Here is a 25790-nt window from a genome sequence, read left to right as displayed (position 1 = left end):
GATATATCAACGGAGTAGAAAAGAGACTTGTATATAAGATCATTCACTGCCAAAATCCTATTAGGACTAATCTTACGAAATCATGTTAATAATCAGACAACACAAGTTTTCTAAACAATAATCCCAATATTAATAGGAAATAGATTTGGTTTAAAATACTACACATGCGGATACGTCTTCAAGTTAATGCTCTCATTCTCTCTCCAAAAATGCCAAAAAATTGTAAAATTTTACTTACGGTGGTCAATATTTTCTGCCAAAACACAAGCCTTTTCTTCAGTAGTAGCAGCAATTAAATTGTTGTTTCATTAATAGTTTTCTCTTGATATTTAAGATATGAAAAGAAGAAAAAAGGAAAATAACTATACAGAGACCTGCCTATATGGCCACCTTGACAATCTATCTTGCCTATATTTCTTCACTACAACAAAAATGATTTTTCCTGACATGCTTATAAGGACACTTGCTGGTTTGTATCATTATAGTACTTCTATTATGACACTTATTATCAACTCAATAATATATACTTTAATTTTTTTATTTTATCTGATATAAGAATAATAATGTGTCTTTAGACTATCTATTATGACACTTGAAAAAATGTGAGATATACAAAAAAAAAAAAAAAGGAAAGGCACAAAACGATATTGTAGTGAATTGGCGGAAGATTCATTTGCTCGAAACTTTCATTTTGCCGGCCAAAACACTTGGTCAAATTTTGCTTCTTCTTATCTCTCTCACAAGAAACACTAGCAGGGAAAGAAGCCGAAAAATGGAAGGGCAATAGCAGGAGGATTCCACCCATAACCTCCCCCATCCAAATACATTTTCGACCCCATGTCATTTTCCCTCTGTTATGCCAAAGGCTCGAACCGCTACTAAAAAGTATTGCATCAAGTACAGTCCATCTGTTGCTCGACAAGTTTATGCTTTCTCTGAGTTTCCAAGTGTAAAGAGAGGTTAGTGCACTTCATTCTGGTCTCTGCCAATTCCTTCTCTAGTTCCTCAATCTGTTGCAGAGATAGCGAGCAATGGTGAACACTGAAACACATCACAGAAAATCCAAATAGAAAGAGCACCATAAACATTTTTATGTTACTTACTGTACGTTTTAACTTATTTTTCTTTTAACTCATTCTTCAAGTTGTTCCCTTTTTTTCCTGAGATTTTATTAGACATTATTACTTATTCTTGAAGCTGTGTATTGTATTGTGTTGAATTGGGAGGGTTAAGACTTAAAGTTTGTCCTAAATTGATTACATTTGATATTAGTCCCATCTATTTGAGATTGAAATGGATGTAGTAATAGTTTATGATTTGAGTGCACTTGTTGTTCAGCTTTATTCCTCTTGATTGTTTACTTGATTCAAGTGACTATTTTGTTATGAATTTGTTGCCCATAACCTGTTCGATAAAATGTCAAGTAGACAACCAAGAAACTGTTGGCCATAAACTGAATCTTTTATACATCTCCGAAAGGACCTTCCACGAATGGATGCATGTTTTTTGTTCTTCACCTTCTTTTTGGTGATTCTATCATGTATTGCCCAACATTTTTCTTTAGTTGACAATTTATCATTATCTGTTTGAACCACAGTTTGGAGTATTGGTCATTTGAGATGGTTGTTCTATTATCTGGTCTTTTGCCCAATCCAAAACTAGAAACATCAGTCCTATCTATCAGGTTTGTCTCTATTACTGAACTTAATATCCCACATTACAGCGCTTGAAAGATGCTATACTAGCTCACAGAAATAAAGCTTCAGACGCACTTGAAAGACGTTATATACTAGTCTTTTCTGATTACATCAGTTGTTTTTTCTTGTTCTGACAGCCTCAATACATGTTGGATGGTCTATATGACCTCTGTCGGTCTTGGTGTTGCCATAAGGTTAGTAAACCCAATCAAAGTTCTTATGATGCTTTTAATCTTTAACAATGACAAAAGAAAAAAAAAGTTTTAACAATGACATTAATTAACGGATACCTCAAGGATCGAACTATTTTTCTTGATTACTGTTATCCATGCATTTAGCTGGTCGAAAATGATTTTACCCTATAATCATTTTAGTACGAGAGTTTCAAATGAATTGGGCGCTGGAAATCCACAAGGTGCGCGCTTAGCGTTGGGTGTGGTAGTCATAATGGCCTTTACAGAGGGTGCAATTGTTGGGACAACAACCATTCTGGTTCGGCATATATGGGGAAAGCTCTATAGCAATGAAGAAGAGGTGGTTAGATATGTGGCTAAGATGTGGAAATAGTCATTACTCATTAGTCCCAAAACACGGCCACCACCCCTGGACCAATTTGGCCCCCAATCTAATTAAAGAATGACTTGGCTTTTTATTAAAAAAACACTAAGAGTCAACCTCAACTACTTCCATTGCTTGTCATCCATTAGTTGGCTCTGTTCTTTCTTTCTTTCTTTCTAGATTGGTTCGAAATTTCGCGTGCCTAAATTCGCGAAGGAGAGAGGGGGGGATGTGATTTTCCAGTTTGTGAGGCTACGACACGACTTCTTGGATGTACGACCTGGTGCAATAGTCCCTATAAATACTGGTGGAGCAAGTGTCCACCTCCACAAACTTTGAGGCTCTCTTCACATAAATCTAGTGACACAAGCAAGAGAGAGTACCAAATTGGATTTGGAAGTGAATTCAAATAGGGACGATATGAAGTTCAAGAACACAGCAAAGGGCAGGCAAAATGGCAGGCAAGTTTAATATCATACTGCTCGTTGTTGCAGTTCTAGCTGCTCGTTTTTGCACTATCTTGATCTGCCTAAGGCAATAATCTCCTGGTGACTAGTTGGAGCTTCTGTCCTTCTTTTGTTGAGTTGTGCCTTGTCGAGTATGAAATGCTTAGGTTCCCCCCATCTCTCTTAGCAGCAGCAGCAATCTTTACTGCACAATGCTCTGTCAGTGGGTTCAAGAAGTGGACTAAGACATGCGAGAGGCACACAAACTACACTGAAGATTAACTTTTGTAAGTGGTTCCTTATGTTTTTCACACATTAATGCATTTTTTCATAAAAGGTAATGGTAGCTTTTGTATTATGTATACTTTATTAAAAATTTATTGTGAAGTTATGTTTATTTTCTTGTTCCTAACTATGTTTCAGGAAAGATTTGTTTTGCCTATGGACTGGAAGCTTGGAAAGTTTGGAAGCTACTGCAAGTTCTTTCTACTTTTTAGGGAAGAGAATCTTTTAGTTTGCGCACAAGAAAATTTTTCAAGTTTGTACTTGTTACGGATTTGCAATGTTAGTATTTGTTACTGACTTTTAGTTCAACAAATTATATTTGAGCATTGACTTTTGCTTTTAGATTACTATATGCATTCTGTTCTTTGGGATAATTTTACAAGTCCTTTGGGTTTTTGATTGACGGAATGTATAGCAGGGAGCACTACTACCTGCAGGTTGCTTCTATATCAAAAAAAAAAAAAAGAAAAAAAAACTTCTATATCAGCATAGAATTCGATATCCTAATGTTGTACTATAGCTATCCTGACACTTTTGATTATCAAGAAAAGGGATTTTTGTTGGCAGATGGGATATACAACAGCATAGTTTTCCTGATACATTTGAATGCTACGAGAGCTTATCCCCACATTGGAAGGAACAACACTCGTTCGAGGTGTGAGGAAAGGTAAATTGTCAGGTTAAATTATTTATACTGACACCTTTAAATGCCGTTAAATGTCATATTTGTTGTAGTGCTTCTTGATCATAGCAGAGCAAACCTTCAATCTTTTAACTGCATGGCGGACCTTCATTCTTTCAATTGCAGCAGTTATGGGAAGATGGAAAAATCTGATAAAACATTTTAGTTTCATCTTTCCTGCCTTTTCCTTTCGCTATGCTCATTGGTAAAAATGACTAGTTAATTAGAAAATAAGGGTTCCCACAGGCTCAATTTCAACTCTCAGCTATAAATTTATGGGAAATGTTATTTGCAATAGCATTTTTGTTAATTAGACTCCCACTATTATTTTTATCATATGATTTTCATTTATTAGATTATATAATAATACAAATGGTGGAAGTGCAATTAACAAAAAATGGGGTGCAAATAATATTTTCCTAAATTTGAAATTAAATTACATCAAATCTCTAAAAGGCACTTGAAGGATAAAGAAAGCTGTAAAGAATAGAAAGCAGTGATACTTGAAAATTAAGCCATAGAGAGAAAAGGAATAAAGTCAAAAATATGTCAACTCTAACAAAGTCACTTATACTTGGCTATTCAAATAGTTTGGAAACAATAGCTCATCCAAGTCCAATTCATCTTAGTGATCATGAAAATAGTTCATTCTGACTTCACAGGTTACTTTTTCTTTTCCATGGAACAAAAGTATATTGAAGTGAAAGACTTTACAAAGATTATTAGTCCAAAACTATCATCTTTGCAGGCAAAGGATACTATCATGAAAATACAACTTCCTTCTGACTAACCAATTTATACCACTTATTCATAGGATTGTGATCTTCTACATAAAAATTTTTATGTTTTCCATAAATACATTTCCCAATCACCTTCTTACCTTATATACATTAAATCATTACAATATATTTTCTACAAAAACTTTTAAAAGTTGCAACCCAAACAGAAAGGCAGTGTCAGCAATTCTTATAGCCTATTTCCTAAGTCAATCCAAACGGAAAGTTACTGTCAGCAATTTCCTAAGTCAATACTGTCAGCAATTCTTATAGCTTATTTCATCGTTTTACATATAACTATCTATTATTTATTCCTCTATTCCAAACTTGCCATTAGAAATGAGCATCATAGCAATGGCCACACTTCTTCTTGCTCTTAAGAATGCTCTACTTTATCTTAAAAGTTAAAAGCAATTGACGAGGCCATAATACCTCGGAATCAGCACAAATTCAAATTTACATAATCAACCATCAAATTTTTTTTTCTAGATGGAAACTACCTGGATTCAACTCAATATACAAACAATAGGCTTCCCTTAATTAGTAGCACTATCACATATTTAGATTAGTGGTGGTATCAACACGCATAGGCACTCTAAAGGAGAAGCATAAAACTTTAATACAATGAACAGATTGGACCATACATGAGTTCAATTCTATCATCCCCCAACCACATTGCTTTGGTAACATTAACAGGGGAGACCATGTAAAGTTGCAAATTTAGGCATCTAAGTGAAAATTTTATAATTTTGAAACAACGTTATAACTTTAATTGCCATGCCAAAAGGTTCACCAATCTACAATAATCTGTCAGCATTAGTTTAAACATGGAAAGAACAAATTGTGCACAAAACATGAAAAGATAAATCTTCTGCAAATCTAAAATGTTACAACTAAACTACTTAATCACTTGAATTACCAGCCAAAAATTTCAATAGTTTATGTATAATTTCAAATCAAATATACAAGTGGATTACCTGGCTATACCGTGAAAAGAACAAATTCAGCAAAATAACACAAATAAATACCAATGCTGGAAACAACCCAGAATATAATCAACCACAAAGTCATAGGATTGAGCAAAGAACTTATCCATCTTTCATGTGACAATGAGATGGTCATTAGATGACTAAAGGGAAAAAAGAACTGCATTAGTTGAAGAAAAGGAATGCTTTTAAAATTAGATTACATGAAATGAAAGTCAAAATTCTTGAGGAATAAATTTGCACAAAACCCAATAACATATTAGTAAAGTGAATAGGTAGCCAAGAAATGAATAAAGTAAAGCTAAACCCCAAAGATGACCAGATAAGAAATTTCACAATTTAAAAAGTTACAAAGACAGTAAAAAAATCGCAAATAAACTCATGTTAAACTGGGTATCACAATGAACCTAATATTCTACAACATGAAACACTATCAAAATAATAAGATGATAGGGCTATAATCAAGATATTGAGTGAAAATAAAATATTATAAAACATAAAGAACCATTAACGAAAAGGCATCTTATAGCATAAATTACAAATTGCAGTAGATGAAAGCAGCCAGAAAAAAATGCAAAGAATTAAACCAATATCAAGAAATAAAGGGAAAAGAAACTGACAAAATGGAGACAAACAACTCAATCTATTATAGTCCAGTCAAGAGTACAGACTGAGAGGGGAAGGAGCGTTTAAGTGTCTGTATGATACAAAAACATAAGATAACAATTTTTGGAAGAAAATAAGCATCAACTTGAGCATAAATTTGTACGAAAAGTTTAGAAGGACATACTTAGCTACTGTAAGACTAATAAAAAGAAACCAACAAACTTTGACAATTAAAGATAAGGCTTAGATTTATTTTATCAAAGTCAGGCAGAGAAGAACAGTACCACCATGGCGGCAAACTTAGTTGCAGCTCTAGAATAATATACATCAAAATGCCATCTGAGTTGCCTCACCAAGGCACTGCTTAATCCAATTAGTATCAAGCCTTAAAACACAACTCACGACATCAATATCATATCATCACAGCCAACTATGAAATAAAATAAATTTACCTGTTTCTTCATTATCTGCTATGAAATCCTAACAAAAAATCTACATTATAGTCTGTGACGACTCCACCTCCCTCTAGGGCAAACCCAAGGGTTTGGTGGACAGTCTGCCCAACTTTCTCCAGGACTCACTCACTTATATTCTTGAAATAGTCTTTCACGCCTCTAGATAAGCATAGAAGTTCCATTCATCCAAGGATTTCAACTTAATTTACAACCCAAAAGTGTAACATAAGATTTCATTACCAAATCTCCAAAGTATATTTCATCTACAAAAGTACACATACATGAAGATTATATACACTAGTTCATGCTTACTTGCTCTGGCCTTCACTCCTGTAAGGAAAACAAAACTAAAGAAATGAGTTAAAAGCCCAGTGAGGCTCCGAAGCAAGCAATCAGGTAGATGAAACATGGGAGTATCACATTTAACAATTTACACACTTTGCACAGTAATAAGCAGTCATTCAAGAAGCAAACATTCATTCATTGGAAGGATACGTGCTCACTTGGAGCCATTCATTCATTCAATCATCACTCTCCGACCATTTCTCCCTTATACCTCCGAGATATGAAAATACCTTTGAAAATAAAAACTCCTTCAGTGATCATTTCATTCATTGCATTGCATTCACTGGCCAATTCTCCACCAGATTTCGTGGTCATACTCGAGTATACCAAAACACTGTCCTAGGGTTACCAGCCGTCCGACCGAGTCCGCTTCTGGCTCGAGTCAATTGGCAACGAAGGGCAAGGGCCCAGTTCAGCCAAAGGCTTACATTCATGCACAAGTAACATTCAATCATTAGATCATTGAAAATTCACATTCGTTTAGGTCGAGTGCAATAAAGTACACATTTGCCATTTAACAATCATTGAAAAGCGTTTAACATTCAAGCAAACATTCACAATATTCCACATATTCATTTGGAACACAATATGCAAGGAACACTCACGTTTTTTTAAAGTAGAGCAATGCTAAAAGTTCGATCCCGGATTGTGCTCGTTTCCCCTGTCAAACCCTAAAAGTAACCAAGACAAGGTGTCATAGTTCGACCATTCAAAACTTAGGTTAATGAAGTGCTCACTTGAGACTTAATTATGAGCTATACACCTATCTAAGTTTGGCCTCTCAAAACACAAAGTTCAAAGATAAATTTGAAACCCAATCAAAGAATATCCAAGTGCATTCTAGGGCTTTGGTTCAAGTGAGTTATTAGTGTAAAATGAAAAGCACTTAGACTCACAAGATGTAAGAAACCAAAAGAGAAAAATTGGATATTTATAACTTATGAAGCTTAGCAAAACATACGTAAGATATACGCACGACTTTTAGAAGAAGACAACCAATCTCGAGTCTAAAGTTGGGCAAACGAAACTAGAGAGCATGATAGAAGGAACCATTGCTTTTCCTCTTACTTTACACATAATTTTTGCTAAAATTTCAGCTCATATGTCACTACCAAGGTGGAATCAAGCAAATGCAAGTAACCTAAGTCCACACCAACCCAAAATCACCCTTCTAACATCACTTATAACACAAGAAAGAAAGTAACAAAAATTTTAGCAGCACTTCCCCTTATTTTCTTAACTTTTCCATCCAAACTCAACACTTATATTCATAGCAATTCAACTTCAATCACAATCACAAGTTATAGGCTATAAAGTACACTTGTTTAAGGCCACAAAACCATCCAAATTAGCCAATTATCTAGCTCAAAATCAAATACAATAAAGCTGGAAATTTGTAACCCTAAGCTGAAATTTTTTATAATCAAGCCAAAATAACATATAAAAGTTATAAAATTCACATGGCAAAGCTACTAAATCATAGCCAAGTCCAAATCATCATATCAAAGCTGAAATTTCTCACTCAAAACTGAAATTTTTCAACCACCACACAAACCATGAAATTTTCCATGAAAACTACAAAATCAAGCCTTCAATTCACTCATATGCAAGTTATAAAAGAAAAGATGATTTCTTGATGTAGTTACCTTGAAACCCTATGAAAAAATGGAAACCAAGAGCTTCTTTCTCCCAAATCCCTCCACCAAAGTCCTTAATCTTTCCTAAAGGTTACCTTTTATGGAATAGTTTGCAAGATTAAGGTGAAAACTCAAGGATTCAAGCAAGATTGGAAGTTGGAAGTTGAAAATTTTCCTCTCTTTTCTCTCTCAAAGTGGCCGGCCAAAGGACGAGAAAAATGAAGGATTTTTGGGTCAAATTTTGTTTTATTAAAGGCTAAGAATGGTTGTAGTCAAAGTCAAAGTTCCAAGGCTTTGGTGACAAATGGCCTTCCAAGGTTACTCCTCGTCTCTTTGTCTTCCAAATGCTAAAATATCTAGGCAACATCTAATTATCCCTTAATACCTTATTAAATAATATCCCTTTACACAAAACTCCTCTTAATCTTTAAAAATTTATCACACACACCTCGCTAGTGGGTCCTACTTCCATAATGTACTACGAGCTTATCATGCACTAACTTATACAAGAAAAATGGTTTAAAAACTTGACTCACTTATAATGATATTTAGGAAATTAAGGCAACCAAATAAGCAAGTAAAGTAAAATTAAAAGGAAATATAAATTAAATTTCCTAAAATAGGGGAAAATTTAAAATAATTTTCGGGTTTTCACACTCTCTCCCTCTTAAGAAAATTTCGTTCTCAAAATTTTTACCTTCCATTGCCTCAGGCGACTCTGGAGCCTGTTGCTTGTCTATGGCGTATAACCGCGTTGGAACTCTTGATCTGTTCCCTCCTTCATTAGCTTGTTTAGGGTTAGTTTTATCCCCTTGTTGAGCATTATTCCCTCATTGCTACTTTTTCTGGCAATTGCTAATTTGATGGTCGGTACTCCCGTAAATTAAACATTTTCGTCCCTTCCTCCAACAATCATCCTCAGTGTGATTTCTCTTCCCACAGTGTCCACAAGCCAAGCGAGGAGCCACTTTTTGGCCTTCTCGAGGAATTCCCTCTTGTTGCCCTTTTTCTACCTGACTTCTTCTTATAGAACTTTCTTCTAGTGTTCCTAATGTCCATGGTGGATAAGATGAAGGTGCGCATGTTTTGCTTTGGGAGGCGTTGTATTTTCTCTAGATTCCTCATGTGTACTGTTAGGTGCACTCCTCTTGCGTGAGTGGAAAACTTTTACCTGTCCCTTTGCATTCTCAATCCTTTGAATTTTCTTAAGAATTTCCGTAAAAGTATTAATTTGAACAGCCGCTAAAGCTTCTTGGATTTTCAAATTCAATTCTTGCATAAATCGTCTCACTCTTCTCTGCTCCGTAACCACCAATTCAGGAGCAAATTTGGACAATTTAGTGAATTGTATTTCATATTCGGCCACACTCAGGGTTCCCTGGCATAACCTAATAAAATCATCCTCTCTCTTCTCTTGGACCAAAGGTGGGAGGTATTTCTCATTAAACTCCTTTATAAAGTTTACCCAAGTCCATGCAGTCTGTTCTCTCCCACTTTGCCCTAATAACATTCCACCATTTCGGGCTGGTCTTTCAAATTGAAATACAGCAAAGTTCACCTGTGTTTTCCTCCGTGAAATTCAAAGCTACAAAGATATTAATTATCGCCTCTAACCAATGCTCAGCTGTCTCTGGATTAGACCCTCCAAGGAATTTTGATGGAGAAAACTTTTGAAAACGCTCTAGGGCTCTATCCTCGCCTATCTCAGGATTCCTAGGTTGATTCACTGGAGTTTGGTCTTGTTGCTCTACCAATCGCGCTAAGATATTGGTCATTTGTTGTATCGCCGTCGCCACTTGATCCCTTGCTTCGACCTTCGGTCCACGATTTGGCTCGGCCACTGCTTTTCTTTCATTCCTTGGTTCCTCCGGTTGCCTAACCCCACGGCCACGACTAGCCCCACGTTCACGACTACGTCTTCCCTCCATACCCTTCTCTCTCTCTCTTTTTTTTTTGTCAAAATAGGCTATATAGTACATAAACAAAATAAATCGATTAAAGCGTCAAGATAAAGACATTTTCAAATCACAAAACCGAAGATAAGGAATCAAGCGTAGTATAGTTATAGCACATCAAGTTCATACCTCAAGTCACAAAGATAATGTACATATCAAGCTAATCAAAACCAAATACATAAGACAAAAGCAAGTACCATACACATTATCATTGACATGTCACGGGTAAAATACATTTGGTGGCAATACAGTGACAAAACAAGAAAGGAAACAACATGTCGTTCTCGAAATTCTAATCTTTACTCGCAAAACTCAAGTCTGCAACCTCCAATTTACTCATGGTTATTGTCAAAGCCATACCCAAAAGATACTACGACTACTCACCCCCATAGTAGCCTTTCCATTCTTAATCGGAGCGGTCATTTTCTGCTCGCCAAAAGAATATATACAAGATTAGAATCCAAACCCTTTTCTCCAAAACTTCTATACCTAATCCAAAACTCTCAATCTGGGCAAGATAGGAATCAAAACCAAATCCCTACTTTTACATCGAGGGGTAGGTATCAAGGAAGCATAGGCAAGGATAGTTAATCAAGAACCAAATTAAAAGGAGATAGGTCTGCAGTGCTAGTTTCTCCAATATACATAACAATCTAACCACCAGCCATAGAAACCCTAACCAACCAGTTACTGGATTAGTCTCTTATAGCATTCATCGATCCATTCTCCTCAATCAATTCAATTCCTAGGTCACATATTAAAATCTTCCATGCATTAACCTTTTCCATTCACATCTACCTCAAGGGCAATTGTGATGTCGACTCTCATCTAAATGCCTTCAACTCTTGAGTACTCGAGTACAAGAATCCAAAATAAGATAATTCACAACTCGATCTAGCCGGTCCCAAGAGTAAATCACCTATATTAGAGATTCCTACTTGACGTACATATCTATATTCTTCAAATATCGTGATAGAGGTTTTACGTCTATAACATTCATGATTCACAACTTATGCTCAAGAAGAGTACTTAGTCCTTTACACTTATTCACGTAATTGAGACCATAACACCATTTGTTCCAATCTCACCCCATGCAAAGACCACATGAAGTGGCTCTGATACCACCTGTGACGACTCCAACTCCCCCTAGAGCAAACCCAAGGGTTTGGAGGACCGCCTGCCCAACTCTCGCCAAGACTCACTCACTTATATTCTTGAAATAGTCTTTCACACCTCTAGATAAGCATAGAAGTTCCATTCATCCAAGAATTTCAACTTAATTTACAACCCAAAAGTGTAACATAGGATTTCATTACCAAATCTCCAAAATACATTTCATCTACAAAAGTACATGTACTAGAAGATTATATACACTAGTTCATGCTTACTTGCTCCGGCCTCCACTCCTGTAAGAAAAATAAAACTAAAAGAATGAGCTAAAAATCCAATGAGGTTTTGAAGCAAGCATGGAAGTACCACATTTAACAATTTACACACTTTGCACAGTAATAAGAAGTCATTCAAGAAGCAAACATTCATTCATTGGAAGAATACGTGCTCACTTGGAGCCATTCATTCATTCAATCATCCAGTCTCTGACTATTTCCCCCTTATACCTCTGAGATATGAAAATACCTTTGAAAATAAAAACTCCTTCAGTGATCATTTCATTCATTACATTGCATTCACTGGCCAGTTCTCCACCAAATTTCGTGATCATACTCGAATATACCAAAACACTATCCCAGAGTTACCGGCCACTCGACCTAGTTCGTTTCTGGCTCGAGTCGACTAACAACGATGGGCAAGGGTCCAGTTTAACCAAAGGCTTACATTCCATGAAAACTACCAAAATCAAGCCTTAAATCCACTCATAAAAGAAAAGGTGGTTTGTTGATGTAGTTACCTTGAAACTGTGACGCCCCCACTTCTCCCTAAGGCGAACCAAAGGGTAAACGCGGGACGCCTGCCCAACTCTCGCCAGGACTTAAGGCATTTTCTGTTCAAACTTAACGTAATACTACTCAACAACACCAGATAAAGTAAGAAAGCGCGAAAAAGTTCAAACTTAATATTACATAACAATTATCCAATCCTTATTTCGGATTTCCAAAAGTACATCGAAATCCAAAATGTACTACATCCAAATACATCAAATATCCAAATCATACATTAGGTTCCCAAAAGTACAACCAATAAGAGGTCTAGTCCAAAATACCTTAGAAACTCTAATACAAAAGTACATCAAAAGGGAGTTCCTTTGAGTCTCATTCCAAGCCCATTCCTGTTAAGAAAAACAAATCTACAGGGTGAGCAAAACGCTCATGAGGTCAAGAACACACATGCAAGCACATAGTCCAAGTAATAAGCCCAAATAACAGGTCAATTGGTAAAGTGCAAGTAATTAACAATTTCAATAAAATGTAAACAAAAACAATTCAAGAATATGGTAGCTCTCAGGAGCTAAATTCCACTTGCTTTGCCAAGGTCAATCGTATACCGTCCCGCGATGACTCTCCGTCAACTGGGTCGGTATTTCAAATCCGTAGATCTTCACTTACTTCTCATGTCCGTCCACCATACATACCGCTCCGGGCCTGCAAGACATTTATAAGGCGATACTCCACGAGTATGCCAAGCAAAATCTCTCCAATAGATCAAACTTATCATGTGAATCTCATGGCTCACCGAGGTTCCCGACCAAACCCGTGCCGGCTCGAGTCCCAAGGTCGGCCTATGAGTTTGGGCGATCCCCATGTACATGTGTGTGTAGAGGAGATTCACTCCAGCGACGTATGCAGCCATAGCATAGTATTTCATATCATTCAAGCATTTGAAACATAAGTTATTATTTTCAAATGAGAACGAGTACGATAAAGTATACACTCGACTCCATTTTCAAAATCTCAAAGCATTGATAACAGGTAAGCATGTATCAAGTTCACAGGAGTTCAAGTAAACATGCACTTGACACTCACCAAGTAGCAAGAAGAAATATCACCCAAGGCTCAAGCGTTCACCGTGGAATCCTCTTGAAGGTCCTCATGCGAGTCTAGGCAATTAATAAGGATCTATCACTCATAAACCCTAATAAATGATAAGATCGCACTAGTGCACATTCCAAGAAAATTTCGTGAAAACGAACCCCAATTACTCGTAAATCGAGGTTTAGAGACGGGGTTTCAAAACACAAGAGCAATCAAGTTTCCGTCTTTGAAATCAAATATAAAACGTCCAAGTGATATCGAGGGAAAAAAGGAGAATTCGAAAAACTCCATTTCCCTTAAATTTTGAAAATTTCAGTTTTGATACGAATTTTTGAAAAATTGTATCTCACTCTTTACAAGTCTAAAATTGGAAAACTTGGTAACGTTGGAATCCTCTTTGAAAGTACTAAAAGTTCTTAGAAGCCATTTTTTCATGATTATAAATGGAAATAATTCAAAAATGGGCTCAAAGTCACTATTGTAGGGTACTTAGGATTGTGTCGGGGTTAGTTTTCGCTAACTTTGGAAATTCGAAAGAATTCACAAATTACCAACCAGCCTTTAAAATTTGTAATTCAGTTAGAGTTGCAAATAAGGTTTAGAATAGAACAAGCGGATCAAAAATCGGAGTTTTGAGCACCGAGATACGATAGCTCAAAATTGGTGAAAAATCGAAACTGTTAAGCCAATTTTTCCAGATTTAAGTTCCAGACTTTGGGACTTTAGTTAGGTCTCGAAACGGACTCGGAACGGCACCAAATTTGGTATGAATATACTACCATATAAGGTCCACTCCTTCGCCAAATTTCATAGAAAAATATGTACGGAAATCGGTTAACGAGACCGTTGAAATCACAAGAAATTCTAAGACTAATCTGCCTTTGAACTTCCGTTTTGCTATTTCCAAACATTTGGTCAAAAAACATCTCAAACATGGTCCATTCCAGTACGTAATGTCTAAAATATGTCCAAGGTACATTTGATAGGTGATTTACACTAAGAAGGTTTGGATAACAAGTCCCAAATCATTGTTAGTTTCAAATCTGTCCAAATGCATGGTATTCCTTCACAAGACCAGATTCAAATTTTGATCATAAATCACTCAATTCAACTCCGAATTGAGCAAAGTTAGTGGCGTTGGAAAATAGACTCATAAGGTTATATTTTCTCAGAAGAAACTATTTTCAAAATCTGTCCATAACTAGCTCGTTCGTGAGCATCAAGTTACAGCTCATGTGCTGCCTTCCAGGAAGCAACGAAACAGGACAGCGAATTTCAAATGAATGGTTTGGCTTGCTCAAGTGGAAACAGTACATGCATTTTATACCAACAGAAAGCTGGGAATGTCTAGTTTCCAGTACCATAAACGGTACTTAGTTCCGACATCGGAGTGATGAGTTATAGCCAAAACAAGATGACTGCCTGAGCAGTGACGGGAACCAATTCCAGATTTCTATGCTTCCGAAATTCCAACATTTGGGTGACCAAATCAAGTTATTTTTCAATGAAACTTTTTACACACTCAATATAACATGTAAACAACATAAAAAAGCCATTAGAACCTCAAAATTTCGCACCAAAGTGCTCAAACAAAGCAGGGGCAAAATGGTCACTTTTGGTCATTGCACCATCCTTGAGTTTCTATCAATAACCCAACATTAATCCACTAGTTTAAGCACTAAATAAACATTATTACCATCAAAACACCAAAAATCAGTCCATATATCCAAGGTAGGAGTTCATAGAGCCCACACAACCATTTTTTCATCATAAACAAGCTACCCATGTGCATGCATGAGCTTAAATATGTAAGATAACTTCCATAAATCAAGTTTCCAAGGTTTGATCATCACTTGGTTTGATTTTTCAAAGCAGAATTTTCGGTCCTCTCTTGTCCAAGAAAAACCATGGAAAGTAGCTCCTTTTCTTAGCTAGATAAACTCTCCAAGTAATAAGCCAAGTGTGGATGAAATTTGATGTGAATTGAATGAAGATTGATGAAGATTTTGTGAAGAAATTTGGAGAACTTTGGTGTTGTTTTGCAAGCTCAATGGCCGGCTGTCTTAGGGGAAAAAGAAAGAGTTACACGGCTGTTTGAGGTGATAAAGTGGAGAGTTTTGATCTGGTGTGATGCTCCCATGAAAAGCCTAAGAATGTGTGGCCCAAAATGCTCCAAAAGTCAACTAAGGAGAGTGCGCGTACGCGCGCGTTTCGTGCTCGTTTCCTCTCGAGTTTGTTTCACTTGTGTACTAAACCTCTAATATACTTACATTCATACTATTATTATCCAATCTTAATTGTCCCAAAATAAGGGTCTAAAGTCCCTCAATTAAATCGCGCGTGTGAAAATGCGTGGTTCCAATTTATGCGCGATAGAGTGAAACCTCCAAGAAATTCTTATAACGATAGTACTACTAACTATCACTTGAGTACTTAAACATAAAAATACCTAATTTGAAGACCATTATATAAGTATCCCAATTTTCAAGCTTATTGTACCCTCAAATCGGTTATTGTCTCCAAATGCGCGTTCACTATTCTCACTTAACGAGTTTTCAAAAAATTAAATTTTGAAACAAGTCACATTAAAAATATAATTAAACTATAGACCCATGTAATTAGATCCAAAGAGCTTAGAAAATAATATTCGGAGTAAATGACCAAGTAAATAATTAAATAAACTAGAAATAGGAATTTAAAATGAGAAAATTTGTGAGTCCTCACCTGAGTCGAGTATTAATTCCTCAATTAACCTTTCTTAATCTACCATTGATCATTCTTAACTCTCCAATATTAATACACTCCCGATTCAAGTATAGCCTCGAAAAAAGTGCACTCGTTGTTCCGAATTATACGAATTTTTGAAAAGTGAATTTTTTCCAACACAACACTTTAAAAGTATAAAAGAGGCATCGTTCCATATAAATGGATTTTAAATGATCGCAATGAATAATTCGGAGAAAATGAGTAAATAAATATTTAAATAAACTAGTAATATTCGATAAAATAAGAAAATTTTCGGGTTCTCACATCCTCCCCTCCTTAAAAGAATTTCGTCCCCGAAATTCACATCCAGGGTAATATCATTCCCTTAATGGTTTAGTCTACCAGATAAATCACTAACTTATGTTCTCCAACTCATACTTCACAATCTCGATTCATCCAATTAGCAATCAAACCTTGATTTCTTTCTAATAGGCACTTTAACTTCCAAGTCATATGGCAACTTAATCGGCTTCATGTCTGCATCGTATAGGTAATGTCTTCACTTCCTTAATACAAATCCATAACCACTAACTCCAAATCATGAGTTGGTTACTTTCTCCCAGGAGATTTTTAACTTTCAAAAGCATATACAATCACCTTATCATGTATTATTAATATACATTCTAAACCATCATTCGAACTACCGGTATAAATCACAAAATTACCTCCTCCGCTCGATAGAGCAAACACAAATGTATCGGTTAAAAACTTTTCACTTTTAAAAATTCTTCCTCACATTTGGAATCCTTAAATAACTTGCCAAGTCTTGCATTCTTAGAAAAATCTTTGATCAAACCAAAAGTAATATTCGACCACCTCGAAGAACTCCAACTTTTATTAGGATTCTCTAGTCGTTTCCTCTTAAGCAACTTCCACTATAGCTGAGTCAATAACAATTCCTTCCTTAGATATTGTATGACCTAGAAAGGCTATTTCTTTCAATCGAACTCACATTCATTGAACTTAATGGGAGTTGGTGCTTTCTCGAGGTTCGTAAAATTATCATCAAGTGTCTTTCATGATTTTCTCAAACCTTAGAATATACCGACATATCATCGATAATTGCCACTATAGATTAATCCAATTATGATTTAAAACCCCGATGCATTCAGGTCATAATTGCCGCTAGTGCATTGGTCAACCCAACTAGCGTAATTGAAAGTTCAAAGTGTCCTAATCTTGAATTGGAAGTGATCCCAGTCACATCAATTCCTAGGATTCCCAATTGGTAATAGCTCTAATTTAATTTAAACTTGAATAATATCACGGCTCCTTGCAATTGATCAAAATCCTCAACCATGTGAGACAATGGAGTATTGTTCTTAATGGTCACATCGTTCAGGTCTCGATAATCTATATATAGTCTCACGTTTCCATTCCAAATATGATATTCGATCTCTCAATCGTTGGGCTCACTAAATCTATTAGACGTTTCCTTTCTCTAACCCAAGTCTCACAACCTTAATATATCAAATTGGCAATCAAACATTGGGTCCCACTTCAATACTAAGTTCTCAATTTGGTCCAAATCTCTGGTTATCTCCAAGACCTCAAGTTTGCCTATGCTCTCAAGTACAATCTCGATCACGTCTACTATCGTTCATATCTTATTATCAATCTAAAGGTGTAGCGAAAAATACGACCATACATATAAGCCATAAAATCAACTAAAAGCAAGGTACCTCTCCGTAAGTCATAGAAAATCGTAATAGTTGTATCAAGTCGGGATAGATTTAACAAATCATTTCGAAAGGGGAAGGGAAATAACAAGATTATCGTAAAACGTACCAGGTTGCCAAGATACAAAATAACAAAAGACTTTCCCTTATACAAAAGATTAAATCTCCAAAAGTGTCAGGCTAGTTTAGGGTAAAGCTACAACCTTTATTTCTCGAGTGGAGTTATCTTACCCCACTCGAAAACTCCTAGCACCTGGACCCCTTTTTGGCACTCAATTACTTTGTGACGAATCTAGCTGGCCGCTGAGTATTTCCTCTTTTTAGATGCACTGAGGCAATTCGAAATCTTATGCTCGATACTACCGTACCTCAGACATTTTCCTTGCTTTATCCAGCACTTGTCTTCAGTGTGGTTAATCTTGCCACAGTATCCACAATTTGCATGAGAAGTAACGGCTTGACTAGTTTAAGAATTTTCCTTGTATTTCTTCTCCAGTTCCACATTCTTACGTAGCAATTCAGTTTTCTCTGCATATTCTTGTTTCCACCGTCCTTCCCAGTAGTCAGCCAGTTTCTTTTGAAATTCTACCTCATTTCAAAGAATGTTCATCTCTTTACGCATTTCTTCCAAAGTTGTCATCTTACCAATTGACTTGAGTCAAATGCTAACCTGTCAGACAAATCAAAAAATCAAAATGTGTAGCTATTTATAATGGAAACTCGAGCCATATTACTCTTGCATTCTTTCGCTTATGGGTTATTCCGGCATATAAATCTTAACTATTCTCTGCTTAATACGGCCAAGTCCTTAGGTTTTCACGAAGTTACTATCATCATTTACAGACACAGTAAGATACGAGGCCTTATTCCTTAATATGAAGGTTTCATATCTTAGTTCACTTTCCAATACTTGTCTATAAAGTTGTTCGAGAAGAAATCATAATCTCTTGCTCGCACTAGTGCCTTATTGTATCCTTTCAAATCAATCTTCTATTTCGAGGTTAGGTCCTCCGTGAAATTTAGATAGGCGAACTTCAAGAATCATTTCATTTTCACACCTCTCTTGATTCTTAGATTAGCTTATTAGTCTAGAGTTTTAGTACTCAACCAATCGTGCTGGAACATCAGTCATATGGGCAATAACAGTAACTACGTGATTGTTTTTCTTCATTTCTAGGGTTTCGGTTCGGTCTAGCAGTCGCTCTATAATCATCCTCTTGAGTTTGGGGTTACTTAACCCCTTGCCCTCTATCCCTTTTCATTTGTTTGGCCACTCATGGATTTAACATTCATAAAGGCATGTCATAAAATAAATGCACATAAACGAAGTTTGAAAAGCGACACTTTAATCATGCCAGACAAATACAGGAATAAAAGGGGAAGACACCGAAATAATCGTAAATGTGTACAACCCAATCATAAATTTGAAATCATGAAGTAATAAAATCAAGTGTCTCATGAGTAACATTCAATTGTTTCACAAGGTAGTAAACATAATCAAGAAAAACACGAAATGCAATGGTTTTCGAGTAAGCATCACCCCGACCACTATAACAAAACCATTAAAGTGAACTACGTCACTAGCTTAGGGATTGGTGGAGCCAAAAGTCTCTACTGTCTCGTAGGATCATTTTCAATTCCAACATTAGGGGTTTTAATCTCATGTCCCTTATCGAGTACCTTGTCATTCTTCACTTATTCAACCGAGGTAACGCACCCAGTCATCGACTTATCCATTCGATCTTTAATTTCGAGCATTACCCTAGCAAATGGGTTCTTAGCCTTTTAAAGTTTCTCACAATGTACCTTTGTTTTCCCCGCTCCTCAAGTACCCCAGTTTCTGCTTCAGGAATTCTAGTAATCTAGGCATCCATAATTGCCCTCGATTCTCGATTATTCTTTCGAACTACTCTAATTTTCTCGGATAGCCACTTCCGATGATCGACCACTATTAACACCCCATCATTTGGGTGCGAGCATGTCCTTTGAAATCACGTGAAGTCCTAGTTCGGTGAATTGGACTATCTCTCCAATACTCCCTTAGGTCTTCCTCAATAATGGACCACCGTAATGCGTCCCCGAGACAATTTAATATCACCCTTGCCTTCCATAACTTACACTTAAAAGTAAAAGCTCATGTAAGTCCAGATATATTCAATAAACTAGATTTGATTATTTCGTACTATCCCACGTATATATTACACAAGATTAAGACTCCTTGTCATCCACTAATTCAAACCTAGGTTCAAATTTTCATTCCTACAAGCAGTCACTTAACTTTCAATCCAATTCCACAGCCGGCATCCTAAACTTTTAAGCATAGGATACACTACAGAGATCTGAAGCCTAAACTCTGATACCAACTGTGACGCCCCCACTTCTCCCTAAAGCGAACCAAAGGGTATCCGCGAGACGCCTGCCCAACTCTCGCCAGGACTCAAGGCAATTTCCTTTCAAACTTAACGTAATACTATTCAACAACACCAAATAAAGTAAGAAAGTGCGAAAAACTTCAAACTTAACATTATATAACAATTATCCAATCCTTGTTTCGGATTTTCAAAAGTACATCAAAATCCAAAATGTACTACATCCAAATACATCAAATATCCAAATCATATATTAGATTTCCAAAAGTACAATCAATAAGAGGTCTAGTCCAAAATACCTTAGAAACCCTAATACAAAAGTACATCAAAAGGGAGTTTCTTCGAGTCTCATTCCAAGCCTATTCCTGTTAAGGAAAACAAATCTACAGGGTGAGCAAAACGCTCGTGAGGCCAAGAACACACATGCAAGCACATAGTCCAAGTAACAAGCCCAAATAACAGGTCAATTGGTAAAGTGCAAGTAATTAACAATTTCAATAAAATGAAAAAAGAAACAATTCAAGAATATGATAGCTCTCAAGAGCTAAGTTTCACTTGCTTTGCCAAGGTCAATCGTATACTGTCCCGCGATGACTCTCCGTCAACCGGGTCGGTATTTCAAATCCGTAGATCTCCACTTATTTCTCATGTCCGTCCACCTTACATACTGCTCCAGGCCTGCAAGACATTTATAAGGCGATACTCCACGAGTATGCCAAGCAAGATCTCTCCAATAGATCAAACTTATCATGTAAATCTCACGGCTCACCGAGGTTCCCGACCAAACCCATGCCGGCTCGAGTCCCAAGGTCGGCTTATGAGTTTGGGCGATCCCCATGTACATGTGTGTGTCGAGAAGATTCACTCCAGCGACGTATGCAGCCATAGCATAGTATTTCATGTCATTCAAGCATTTGATATATTCAAACATTTGAAACATGAGTTATTATTTTCAAATGAGAACGAGTGCGATAAAGTACACACTCGACTCCATTTTCAAAATCTCAAAGCATTGATAACAGGTAAGCATGTATCAAGTTCACAAGAGTTCAAGTAAACATGCACTTGACACTCACCAAGTAACAAGAAGAAATATCACCCAAGGCTCAAGCGTTCACCGTGGAATCCTCTTGAAGGTCCTCGTACGAGCCTGGGTAATTAATAAGGATCTATCACTCATAAACCCTAATAAATGAAAAGATCGCACTAGTGCACATTCCAAGAAAATTTCGTGAAAACGAACCCCAATCACTCGTAAATCGAGGTTCAGAGACGGGGTTTCAAAACACAAGAGCAATCGAGTTTTCGTCTTTGAAATCAAGTATAAAACGTCCAAGTGATATCGAGGGAAAAAAAGGAGAATTCGAAAAACTTCATTTCCCTTAAGTTTTGAAAATTTCAGTTTTGATACGAATTTTTGAAAAATCGTATCTCACTCTTTACAAGTCCAAAATTGAAAACTTGGTAACGTTAGAATCCTCTTTGAAAGTACTAAAAATTCTTAGAAGACACTTTTCCATGATTATAAATGGAAATAATTCAAAAATGGGCTCAAAGTCACTGTTTTAGGGTACTTAGGATTGTGTTGGGGTTAGTTTTCGCTAACTTTGGAAATTCGGTAGAATTCACAAATTGCCAACCAGCTTCTGAAATTTGTAACTCAGTTAGAGTTCAAGTAAGGTTTAGAACAGAACAAGCGGATCAAGAATCGGAGTTTTGAGCACCGAGATACGATAGTTCAAAGTTGGTGAAAAATCGAAACTGTTAAGCCAATTTTTCTAGATTTAAGTTTCAAACTTTGGGATTTTAGTTAGGTCTCGAAACGGATTCGGAACGGCACCAAATTTGGTATGAATATATTACCATATAAGAGCCACTCCTTTGCCAAATTTCATAGAAAAATATGTACGGAAATCGTTTAACGAGACCGTTGAAATCACAAGAAATTCTAAGGCTAAGCTGCCTTTGAACTTCCGTTTTGCCGTTTCCAAACATTTGGTCAAGAAACATCTCAAACATGAAAACGTTGACAAGATGTACTATTGATAGGTGATTTACACTAAGAAGTTTTGGATAACAAGTCCCAAATCATTGTTAGTTTCAAATCTGTCCAAATGCATGGTATTCCTTCACAAGACCAGATTCAAATTTTGATCATAAATCACTCAATTCAACTCATAATTGAGCATGGTTAATGGCGTTGGAAAATAGACTCATAAGTCTATATTTTCTCAGAAGAAACAATTTTCAAAATCTGTCCATAACTAGCTCGTTCGTGAGCATCAAGTTACAGCTCATGTGCTGCCTTCCAGGAAGCAACGAAACAGGACAACGAATTTCAAATGAATGGTTTGGCTTGCTCAAATGGAACCAGGACATGTATTTTATACCAACGGAAATCTGGGAATGTCTAGTTTCCAGTGCCGTAAACAGCACTCGGTTCCGACATCGGAGCGATGAGTTATAGCCAAAACAAGATGACTGCCTGGGCAGTGACGGGAACCAATTCCAGATTTCTAAGCTTCCGAAATTCCAACATTTGGGTGACCAAATCAAGTTATTTTTCAATGAAACTTTTTACACACTCAATATAACATGTAAACAATATAAACAAGCCATTAGAACCTCAAAATTTCGCACCAAAGTGCTCGAACAAAGCAGGGCAAAATGGTCACTTTTGGTCATTGCACCATCCTTGAGTTTCTATCAACAACCCAACATTAATCCACTAGTTTAAGCACTAAATAAACATTATTACCATCAAAACACCAAAAATCAGTCCATATATCCAAGGTGGGAGTTCATAGAGCCCACACAACCATTTTTTCATCATAAACAAGCTACCCATGTGCATGCATGAGCTTAAATGTATAAGATAACTTCCATAAATCAAGTTTCCAAGGTTTGATCATCACTTACTTGGTTTGATTTTTCAAAGCAGAATTTTCGGTCCTCTCTTGTCCAAGAAATACCGTGGAAAGTAGCTCCTTTTCTTAGCTAGATAAACTCTCCAAGTAATAAGCCAAGTGTGGATGAAATTTGATGTGAATTGAATGAAGATTGATGAAGATTGATGAAGATTTTGTGAAGAAATTTGGAGAACTTTGGTGTTGTTTTGCAAGCTCAATGGCCGGCTGTCTTAGGGGAAAAAGAAAGAGTTGCACGGCTGTTTGGGGTGATAAAGTGGAGAGTTTTGATCTGGTGTGATACTCCCATGAAAAGCCTAAGAATGTGTGGCTCAAAATGCTCCAAAAGTCAACTAAGGAGAGTGCGCGTACGCGCGCGTTTCGTGCTCGTTTGCTCTCGGGTTTGTTTCACTTGTGCACTAAACCTCTAATGTACTTCCATTCATACTATTATTATTCAATCTTAATTGTCCCAAAATAAGGGTCTAAAGTCCCTCAATTAAATCGCGCGTGTGAAAACGCGTGGTTCCAATTTAAGCGCGATAGAGTGAAACCTCCAAGAAATTCTTATAACGATAGTACTACTAACTATCACTTGAGTACTTAAACATAAAAATACATAATTTGAAGACCATTATATAAGTATCCCAATTTTCAAGCTTATTGTACCCTCAAATCGGTTACTGTCTCCAAATGCGCGTTCACTATTCTCTCACTTAACGAGTTTTCAAAAAATTAAATTTTGAAACAAGTCACATTAAAAATATAATTAAACAACAGACCCATGTAATTAGGTCCAAAGAGGTTAGAAAATAATATTCAGAGTAAATGACCAAGTAAATAATTAAAAAAGCTAGAAATAGGAATTTAAAATAAGAAAATTTGTGAGTTCTCACCTGAATCGAGTATTAATTTCTCAATTAACCTTTCTTAATCTACCATTGATCATTCTTAACTCTCCAATATTAATATACTCCCAATTCAAGTATAGTCTCGATAAACGTGTACTCGTTCCGAACTAAACGAATTTTTGAAAAGTGAATTTTTTTCCAACACAACGCTTTAAAAGTATAAAAGAGGCATCGTTCCATATAAAAGGATTTTAAATGATCGCAATGAATAATTCGGAGAAAATGAGTAAATAAATATTTAAATAAACTGGTAATATTCGATAAAATAAAAAAAAATTTCGGGTTCTCACAGAAACCCTATGAAGAAATGGAAACCAAGAGCTTCTTTCTCCCAAATCCCTCCACCGAAGTCCTTAATCCTTCCTAAAGGTCACCTTTTATGGAGTAGTTTGCAAGATTAAGGTGAAAACTCAAGGATTCAAGCAAGATTGGAAGTTGGAAGTTGAAGTTTTTCCTCTCTTTTCTCTCTCATGGTGGCCGGCCAAAGAACGAGAAAAATGAAGGATTTTTGGGTCAAATTTTGTTTTATTAAAGGCTAAGAATGGTTGTAGTCAAAGTCAAAGCTCCAAGGCTTGGTGACAAATGGCCTTCCAAGGTTAATCCTCATCTCTTTGTCTTCCAAATGATAAAATATCTAGCCAACCTTTAATTATCCCTTAATACCTTATAAAATAATATCCCTTTACACAAAACTCCTCTTAATCTTTAAAAATTTATCGCACACACCTCACTAGTGGGTCCTATTTCCATAATGCACTACGAACTTATCATGCACTAAATTATACAAGAAAAATGGTTTAAAAAACTTGACTCACTTATAAAGATATCTAGGAAATTAAGGCAACCAAATAAGCAAGTAAAGTAAAATTAAAAGGAAATATAAATTAATTTTTCAAAAATAGGAAAAAATTTAAAATAATTTTTGGGTTCTCACATAGTCCATCCATGAAACCCTATTAAGGAAATGAAAAGAAGAAATAAACAGATGGTTGAACTAAAAGGAAAATGACAAAAAATTGCACTTCCATATGAAATTGCACATGGAAATTAAAAGGATAAAAATTAAGGAGAGCTCATACCAACACAAGAAGGAAAAAAAGAAGGCAAAACCTGAATGAATGAAGACGTTAGAGTGAGAGTCTGATGTGAAGAAGAGGCGTGCAAATTTAGGTGAAAGGCAAGGAAAAAATCTTCTTGAAAATTAGGATAGATTAGGTCTGATTCAAAGGTAAAGATGAGATGAAAGTACACCGACCAAAGTGATCAATGAATCCCTGCAAACGCCTAGAGTTGATTGTAGCAATAAAATCACTTCGAGTATTTGAGAGATCAAATAGACAAATTTGCATAGTCGATGGTAATAATAAAACACCTAGAGTATTTTATGGGTTAAACCTACAGGGACGAGTTAATTTTTCTTACTTTAATTATTGTGAAAAATAACAAAGTTTAAACTTAAAGGGATTGTAGTTTCTAACTAAGAAGTAAAATCACATATGACATCAAAAAATAGTATATTATTTTATATTTTTCACATAATACATTATCCAAATTATGTTTATCATCAAAAAATAAAATTGGAATTAATTACCCAATTAATTTCTTAACATGCCAAGAACATATCACGCAAAGATACTTTAGATTATCTCTCAATACATCTAAATTATACCTAATTAGATCTCACGTCTCTCTCAAGATCATAAGTATTCAATTAAACCTTTTGAGATCTTAGGTGATATAATCA

At 36.0% G+C, this 25790-nt stretch overlaps 1 long non-coding RNA gene across 3 annotated transcripts; it reads left to right on the top strand.

Moving 5' to 3' along the window:
- Window positions 1-677: 677 nt before the first annotated feature.
- Window positions 678-3312, top strand: LOC113732648 (uncharacterized). 3 transcript variants are annotated; one of them, XR_011840878.1, is made up of 5 exons: window positions 678-959; window positions 1598-1684; window positions 1835-1891; window positions 2436-2988; window positions 3125-3312. It is a non-coding gene; the product is annotated as an uncharacterized lncRNA (long non-coding RNA). The 3 variants fall into 3 exon arrangements; XR_011840877.1 differs by having other exon boundaries at window positions 1835-2704; window positions 2892-2988; XR_003458835.2 differs by having other exon boundaries at window positions 1835-2988.
- The last annotated feature ends 22478 nt before the right edge of the window (window positions 3313-25790 follow it).

Source organism: Coffea arabica, chromosome 2e (assembly GCF_036785885.1).
Source record: "Coffea arabica cultivar ET-39 chromosome 2e, Coffea Arabica ET-39 HiFi, whole genome shotgun sequence".
Lineage (NCBI taxonomy): Eukaryota > Viridiplantae > Streptophyta > Magnoliopsida > Gentianales > Rubiaceae > Coffea > Coffea arabica.
The sequence above is the reverse complement of the archived record's forward strand: the minus strand, read 5'-3'. Positions and strand labels throughout refer to the sequence as shown.